Source organism: Solanum pennellii, chromosome 11 (assembly GCF_001406875.1).
Source record: "Solanum pennellii chromosome 11, SPENNV200".
Classification (NCBI taxonomy): Eukaryota; Viridiplantae; Streptophyta; class Magnoliopsida; order Solanales; family Solanaceae; genus Solanum; species Solanum pennellii.
The window spans coordinates 61,568,592-61,576,784 of record NC_028647.1 but is presented as its reverse complement, the minus strand read 5'-3'; the positions used below and the strand labels follow the sequence as shown (position 1 = coordinate 61,576,784).

Here is an 8,193-nt window from a genome sequence, read left to right as displayed (position 1 = left end):
ATTTATTTTATTTATTACTTTTATAGTATCAAGAAAAGATAAATATTTTATCTTATCAAAAAATTATGTCGTTGAAAAATTCAAAAAACGCTTCTCAGATTACCTAATAAAAAGAGCTAAGAATGAAAAAACATAAAAGCATTCACCGAATGTGATTTATGAGTAAAATTTTGTGTTTTCTTATTTATTATTGAAATTACTATATTATCCCTTCCGTTTAATTTTATTTATCCGCTATTTTTAAAATATATTTTTTTATTTTATTTATAACAATTATAATATCAACAAAAGATAAAAATTTTATCTTTTAAATAAAGTCATGTCATTTTAACTTTGAAAAAACGCTTTTGAGATCCTAAATATAATGAGTTGATAAAATAAGACATAGAGAACGTGCACCAAACACAATTTATGAGTAAAATTTTGTGTCTTCTTATTTATGTTAAATTTATTTTATCCGTCCCGTTTAATTCCCCCCCCCCCCCNAAAATACCTTAATTTATTTCATTTATTACTTTAATAATATCAATAAGAGATAAATATTTTATCCTTAAAAAAATATTATATCGTTGAAAACTTGAAAAAACGCTTCTCAGATAGCTAAATAGAACGCATTAACCAAACGTGGTTTATGAGTAGAATTTCATGTCATCTCATTTATTGATGAAATTACTATATTACTCTTCCATTTGATTTTATTTCTCCACTATTTTAAATATATATTTATTTATTTCATTTTTTACTTTTATATTATAAAGAAACAATAAATATTTGATCTTTAAAGAAAAACGTCATGTCATTAAAACCTTAAAAAAACGGTTCTCAGATACATATATAGAAAGAGCTAAGAAGATAAGGCATAAAACGCATTCACCAAATGCGATTTATGAGTAGATTTTTGTGTATTCTCATTTATTTTTAAAATACTATATTACCCATTCAATTTATTTTTATATGTCCGCTATTTTAAAATTTTATTTATTTATTTTATTTACAACTTTTATAATATGAATAAAAGATAAATATTTTAACTTTAAAAAGAAATTCATATCGTTGAAAACTTGAAAAAACACTTCTCAGATACCTAAATAGAAATAGCTGAGAAGATAAAGAATAAAACGCATTTACCAAATGCAATTAATGAGTAAAAATTTTGCGTCTTCTTATTTATTGTTGAAATTACCATAATACCACTTCCGTATAATTTTATTTGTCCACTAATTAAAAAATATATTTATTTATTTTATTTGATACTTTTATAATATAAAAAAGGATAAATAAATACTTTATATTTTAAAAAAATTTTATATCGTTGAAAATGTGAAAAACGCTGCTCGGATATCAAAATAGAAATAACTAATAAAATAAGACATAAAGCGCATTCACCAAATGCAATTCATGAGTAAAATTTTATGTCATCTCATTTATTGATGAAATTACTATATTACCCCTTCCATTTTATTTGTCTACTATTTTAAATATATATTTATTTTTTCATTTATAACAATTATAATATCAACAAAATATAAATATTTTATCTTTTAAATAAAATCATGTCACTTAAACTTTGAAAAAAAATGCTTTTAAGATACCTAAATATAATGAGCTGATAAAATAAGGCATTAAACACGTGCACCAAACACAATTTATGAGTAAAATTTTGTATCTTTTTATTTATTGTTGAATTTATTATTTTACCGTCGCGTTTAATTTTTTTGCCACCATTTTTAAACAAAATGTGAAAAACCACTTCTCCAATACCTAAAAAGAAAGAATTAATAAGATAAGGAATAAAGCGTATGAACCAAATGCGATTTATGAGTAAAATTCGTGTCTTCTTATTTATTGTTGAAATTACTATATTATCTTTCCCGTTTAATTTTATTTTTTTCACTATTTTAAAAATATATATATATCTAATTTATATATTATTCTTTTTAATATGAAGAAAAAATAATTTTTTATCTTTTAGAAAAATGTCATTTCATTGAAAAATTTGAAAAGAAATGCTTCTCACATAGCTAAATAGAAAGAGTTGAGAAGATAAGGCATAAAACGCGTTCGTTAAATGCGATTGATGAGTAAAATTTTGTGTCATCTCATTTATCATTGAAATTACTATAATAGCCTTTCCGTTTAGTTTTATTTGTCCAATATTTTTTAAATATATTTATTTATTTTATTTTTCACTTTTATAACATCAAAAAAAGATAAATATTTTTTCTTTTAAAAAACATCATGTCATTGAAAATGTGGAAAACACTTCTCGGATATCTAAATAGAAAGAACTGATAAGATATGGTATAAAACGCGTGCACCAATGCGATTTATGATTAAAATTTTGTATCTTTTTATTTATTGTTGAAATTACTATATTACCATTTTCGTTTAATTGTATTTTTCCACCTTTTTATTATTTATTTATTTATTACTTCTATAGTATGAAGAAAAGATAAATATTTTATATTTGTAAAAAATGTCACATCGTTGAAAACTTGCAAAAACGCTCATCAGATACCTATATAGAAAAAGCTGAGAAGATAAGGCGTAAAACTTATTCACTTAATGCAATTTATGAGTAAAATTTTGTGTCATCTCATTTATTGTTGAAAATTTATATATTATTCTTCCGTTTAATTTTATTTATCCAATATATATATATATATATCAAGAAAAGATAATATTTTGTCTTTTAGAAATACGTCATATTGTTAAAAACTTAAAAAAAAATATCTCAGATACCTAAATAGAAAGAGTTGAGTAGCTAAGCCATAAAACACATTCATCAAATGCCTTTTATGAGTAAAATTTCGTGTCTTCTTATTTATTGTTAAAATAACTATATTACCCCTTCCGCTTAATTTTCTTTGTTCACTATTTTTAAAATATACATATTTATTTCATTTATTACTTTTATAATATCAAGAAAATATAGATATTTTATCTTTTAAAAAATGTCATATCGCTGAGAACTTGAAAATTGCTTATAATAGACAAAGTTGGGAAGATAAGACATAAAACACATTCATCAAATACGATTTATGAGTAAACTTTTGTGTTATCTCATTTATCGTTGAAATTATTAATTACCCTTTCCGTTTAATTTCATTTGTCCATTATTTTAAAAATATATTTATTTATTTCATTTATTACTTTATAATATCAAGAAAAAATAAATATTTTATTTTTTAAACAAACTGCATTCTACTTTTAGTTTCTCTTGCTCTTTAGGAATTTCTAAAGATCAAAACAACACAAAAGAGAAAAAAAATAATGATCATGGGATCCAATTTTTTGAGTGAAAAAAACAGATAAAAGAAGAATTGTTTTTTTGGAAATACTTCTTAAGATTCTATTCGACCAAACATCATTAGAGATTTTTTTTATTTTTATATATATACTCATGAAAGCAAGTCCAATGTGAAATTATCTTTTCTTGAAAATGTGAATATTGTTAGGCATAAAAAATGTGAGTTCCAACATGTGATATGTAACACTCCCTTCCATATTAAATGATCAGTTTCTATTCTATATGATAATTAAAAAATTATCAATAGATTAATCAATTTAACTAATAAATTGATTTTAATACTTCTAAGACACAAGTGGAATTTTCTAATTGATGAAGACTTCACCATTATATCCTATAAATAATTTGTTCCATTTCATTTATAATAAATAAACACAACAACAATAAAATACTTTCTTGAGCATCAAGTTTGCTTTTACTTTGTCTAAGTTCTTGCTTAAAGGCTCACTTACTCATACATAATGACATGCAACCAAACTCAATCCATTTAACATTTTGTTTTGTAATATTTATTTCATTAAAAACTAATTAACTATACAAACTCCTGTTTTCTCTATCCTTAATTATTTATTTATTTTTAAATTAGATATCTATTAAAAAAATTAATATTCGATATAGTGAATTTACCGTTTTATCCTTCATAATTATATTAAGTAGATGAATTGAAAACTTAAAATTTTCAAAGTAATTAACATTTATTGTTTATGTTAATTGAATCTGGATGTTTCATTCCTATTTCTTAAAAAGCATAAATAATAATAATAATAAAAAAAAATTTCTTATCATTCCTAACAATCTTATGGTGAATAATCAAATATAAATTATTTTTTCAATAATTTTGGAATTCATACAATGGATAATCATCTAGCTGGACTTATTTCAACTGTTAATTAAATTAAGCTTATTGACTTAACATTAATTAAAATAACTAAACTTGTATTTGTTGACAACAAAGTGGCTGTAGTTTAGTGGTAAGAATTCCACGTTGTGGCCGTGGAGACCTGGGCTCGAATCCCAGCAGCCACAGAAATGTTAATTTCTTTTTTAAAAAATTATTATTATTAATTGTTTTCTTTGTGTTTTTTTTTCGTTTTTAGTATTTGTGATAATTGTATAGAATGACAAACTAATAATGTAAAATAAATACAGTAGCTACCGTTTGAATAATTTGTGTTTCATAGCAAACGGTTGTCAGTTATCTCTCTCCCTCATAATTGCTCAACACCGATAGTGAGTCGTCAAACACCAAAACACCGATGCAGGCTACAGAAGTAGAGAAGAAAACAAGTAGAGAGAAACTTAGTCCTTCTGCATTGTCTATTCACAATGGCTCGTTGTATGCAATGTAGTTGTATATAATTTCTCTCTTTATCGTTTATACAATTCGATTAAATTGTATATTCCTTGCCCAAGTCTCTTTTGCCTTTTTCTCTTTCTCGTTTTATACAAATTCAAATTGTATATAATTCCTCTCTTTCCGTTTTATACAATTCGATTCAATTGTATACAAATTCAAATTTTACACAGATATACAAACACATACAATTGAATTGAGATGCTAACAACGATTTATACAAATGAGAGGCCAACAACAATTTATACAAATGGCCTGCTAGCGAATTATATAAATCTTAAGAGTAGCCAACGAATTATACAATTGCTTCTTTTGTATATATGTATAGCGAAATATGCATAGCTCTCAATTGTATATGTATAGCGAATTATACATATATTTGCAATGGAACACAATTATACAAACTTTGCTATATCATATAAATTTAAATTTTTTGTTTACTATATGTGAAAGTTATCCATTAGATAATTATCAAATATAGTAAGAATTTCAAAAATTCGATTTATTGTAGCTGAAGTAGCGTAAATTAATAATAATTCGATCCGTTGTAACTGAAATGGAGCGAATTAATGTATTATTGAAAAAAAAAAAAAACTTCAGAAGCTCTCGCCATGTTTGGTAATTTTTTTTATAAAAATTCTCATTATTTGGTAAATGTAATCTATGATATTACCTAATCAGATAATTATTTATCACAACATGTACAACCCCACTTTTTTTTGAAAATCTTTTCTGTAATGATAGTTTGATTTGTGAATAATTTGTATATTATTTAATTTTTAAGATTATAATATGTGTGACTAAAAATATAAAAAAGATTATGTAATGGATATACTTTTTTTTTCACTAGATGTTTTGTTTTAGAGGAATACAAATGAATATACTTATTCTAGTGTAATATAAATTTAGTTTTGAATTTTGTTGTACACAAGATTTAAAAATATAACCTCATATCAGAAAATTACTATCCCTTATTTTATTTATTTTTTTCCAGACAAGTGTTTATGGCATCCAAATGATGTTCTAAAAAGAACTTTTCCAACAAACTTTTCTAAAATGTTAATCCCAAAAAGAGTTGTTCAATATTCCCAATTAGTATTCCAAGTGTTTGTGCAACTTGTAGAAGTATAAATAATTATTCTCACCATCAACAAATGTGATACCAACTTATAAGGTTGTTTCTCTCTTAATCAAAGATATCGATCAGGTTTGAGCTCATCTCCAATTAATTAAGATAAAGTGTTTATTCATACTTTTAACAACATGAAGATATTGGTCGATGACTATGTTTACTGCATCTTAAAGAGCAACTCTAGATACTTTTCTACTTAGTGATTTCAAGAAGTTGCTTCAATCCCGTTAAGAGTTTTGAAACACGAATAAAAAAAATACAGACTAGTTAATTATTTAACATAGTTATAGTTTAAATTATTTACCACTCACAATATCTTTTTAGCTATTATATATGTGCATCTCTCTCCTCTCTTCCTTGATCTCTCGCCTTTCTCCTTCTTATACATATACAAATATAAATTATACATATAATTGTATATGACAGACTTACAAATACATTTTGCCTCTCTCCACTCTTTGCCCTCTCTCACTCGCCTCTCTCCTCTTCCTCTCAAATTTCTCTTGTCAGATATACAAAGACATATGTATACCACTTACATATATACAATTCTCTAACAGATATACATATACAATTCGACAAAATATACAAATACATTCATCTCTCTCCACTCTCCGCCCTCTCTCCTTCCTCTCCCAATCTAGCTCGCGTTTCTCACCCTCTAACATGTATCTACGAATCGTAATTAGAAAACTATATCTATGAAGCCTAATTAAGTCACTTTCAATAGCTATTTACGAAATTTCCCCTTAATTTAGCTGGTCATCACGATCCAATAAAGATTGAAATTTGATTTTTTTTTAACAGAAAGCGCTTCCCTATGCGATATGAATTCAGAATAATCAAAGTAAAATAAAATAAAATAATTATTCGTTGTAATCATCTATTTTCAAATTTATTTTAATCAACTTTCAGTGAGACACAAGCTGCCCTAGCGGTAAAGTTATATCTCTTTTTATAAAATTACGCGGCGCTTAGCATAAGCTATTCTTTGGCTTTCTTTTGATAGGTTAAAGTAGTTACGAATTTCAAAAAATCTAATAATTTTAGCTCAAAATTTGTATTTATATTTAAAGAATTATTAATATATATAATTAACTTATTCAAAATTAAATAAAAAAGAATTATAATGACTCAAAATATATAAACTAAAATTTTTTACTCCACTTATATTGCATTTATATTTTTGGTAGCTTTATGATAAGAAATAAAATATTTGATTCTCTTGTCATGGTTAATATTTTATTACTTTTTAAATGCTGATTAAGGCATATGCCATAATGCTTGTTGGAGAAAATTCAAGTTTTAATTGCTTTTTAATTTTTTTATATGGCTTTTATTTGACACGAAATATAAAAAACTAAATAATTTTTTAAAAAATTTTACAGGTTTAAATTATAGGTATATAGAATATACTAAATGTGTCATTGAGAAAGTCAGAAAATAAAAATTGTTATCTCTTTGTTTAATATGATAGTAACTAATTTTAATATTGCTAGTGAATAAAAGTTACTCTATTTTTCAAGATATTTTTATATTTTGGATATAAAAAAGGAACTTAACTTTAATCAAGAGTTCATTACAGCTGTGTTAATTTAATTAAAGTAAACTGATGGTAATATATACATGAATCAGCTTTGATACATTTTGTCACCTTTTGATGTACTTAATCTCCTATCATGTGTTTGTTTAATTAATTCACTAATTATGATTATGTACTTTATCTTTGTACCACGATCGGTTCTACTTTTTTAGTGCTTCATAAGTAAAAGGTGAATGCAATCCACCAAACAACCTCTAAAAAATAATACTTTACCTAGGCTAGTTCAGTGACAATTAAAAATTTGTTAAAAAATTATATCGTGCAAAATTTTTAAGTATTTATATATATATATATATATATATTGATTTTTCTTGACTTTTTTCATACATTTATTTTTTCATATTTTGATACATTTTAATAAAAATACAAATTTCAACAACTTAGAGAATCAATTAAAAAAGATATATCGAATATTGAAATCCACCTAAAAGTCTTTTTTTTTTTTAAGGGAGTGATTGAGCACAGCATACTTCTGTGAAGTAGCCTAGCATTACTTTATAGATAGATGCACATATGAAATCGATAATAAATTTATGAAAACATGTAATATATTTTTAGATGGGGCATGCACGATCGAGAGTACAAGCATTTTCAATAAATTTGACTTAATTAATCTATCGTCAGAGCACATAATGCAGCAAATAAGTAGTACTATGTAATATTTTCAGATTATTAAAAAAATTCTATAGAGTATACATAACTTTGTTAGTGCTTAAGAATTTTAATTATATTCATTTTATATTTTATATATATATATATATATATATATATATATATTTATTTGATCTAGTTTG

At 24.2% G+C, this 8,193-nt stretch overlaps 1 non-coding gene across 1 annotated transcript; it reads left to right on the top strand.

Annotated features, from left to right (window-relative positions):
• The first annotated feature begins 4,264 nt into the window (after positions 1-4,264).
• Positions 4,265-4,336, top strand: TRNAH-GUG. The gene has a single exon. It is a non-coding gene; the product is annotated as a tRNA-His (tRNA).
• The last annotated feature ends 3,857 nt before the right edge of the window (positions 4,337-8,193 follow it).